Genomic DNA, 1,487 nt, shown 5'->3' with positions numbered 1-1,487 from the left:
TTACGCTGGGGAGTAAAAGGGGAGGGGTGTAGTCCTTATGGCGAATGATGACTGATGTAGTTTAAGGGTACTGCTCATTCGGCCACGTACATGATGTCTGCAAATTTCCGCCGGATTCCATATGTCATAGTGTTGGGCCAGGTCTCTTCTGCGCCTTGATAAGGGATGTACGATGCAGCTACAGGAAAACGTTGGGGACCGTGTTTCCGCTCTGTTCTTTGTAGGTTCGCAATGACCTTAACTGCAGGACAGCACCGAAACCATCGCAACTATTGGGAAAAGCTGTATTATCTAACGAACAACGTGACAACCATAAAATCCTATTTATATTCACTAAAGAACCACTCGTTACGGGCGCCGGGATAATTTCTTGACGCTCTGTCTTTACCACGCAATACCGCTGAGATACTGCGCATTCCACGTCCTCGCTAAGTCTTCAGAGGTGTGTGGCACCGGATGTGTAAGGACAGATCACAAAATTCCCGCAGTCTTCGGAACGGCGGCTTTTGCACGGGAAGCTGTTGCGCTACAGCATCCCATCCGATTCACATTATGCAAACTTGGAGCCCTAGACATCAAGGACAGTTTACTATCACGCTCCTAAAGTCACCACAGCACGATTATGGCCTCGGAACACGGACAGTTATCCTGCTGGAAAATGTCATCGTTGTTGCGGAATTAATTAAGTATGAAAGAATGTATGTACTTCACCACAGTGCTCATGTAGTCACAGCTGACGTTGCGCCTTAGATAAACAGTACAGGTGGCATTGAGGTCCAAGTGAATGTCCCGTCTTGCGTGATACCGCATCCACAGGCCTGTGCCAGTATGTTTTAAGCAAGCGTTAGTTTGGTTTAGGATGTATCCAGAAACATTCATAGAAGTAGTGCGAACAAGGAACGTGAGTCGTCAGGCAAGGCGACGCGTTTCCATTCATCCACGGTCCAGTGTCGACGATCCGGTGCCCCCTACAGTCGTAATAGATCGACTATGTCGTGGTGAACACGGGAAAACAAAGGGGTGGTCTCCTGCAGAACCCAGTGGTCAACCAATGCTAATTAAATGGTGTGTTCCGAACACATGTGTCTGTATCGGAATTGCATTCCTTCCGCAAATCTGCCGCGGACATGCCTATAAGTCGGTGATGAGGTATGGACGTCCAACACCTCGTCGAATAGTGGTTTCACCGTACTTCAACTACATTCCAAGTACATTCATTTAAGAAGCACATGAACGGTGAACCAGCTTCGCCATTCCAAGATCCTCATTCCCAGGCGTCGGGCAACAACGCTTTACCCTTCGTGAGGTCGCGTATGTCAGTAGATTTTATCATTTGCGACAGGTATCATTCCCAGAGTGATTCAACATTCGTCCTTTTTTTTTTTTTTTTTTTTTTTGGTCAACAGTCTACCGACTGGTTTGATGCGGCCCGCCACGAATTCCTTTCCTGTGCTAACCTCTTCATCTCAGAGTAGCACTTGCAACCT

The sequence above is a fragment of the Schistocerca nitens genome, chromosome 4 (assembly GCF_023898315.1).
Source record: "Schistocerca nitens isolate TAMUIC-IGC-003100 chromosome 4, iqSchNite1.1, whole genome shotgun sequence".
NCBI classification, from domain to species: Eukaryota; Metazoa; Arthropoda; class Insecta; order Orthoptera; family Acrididae; genus Schistocerca; species Schistocerca nitens.
Note: the sequence above shows the minus strand (reverse complement) of the source record.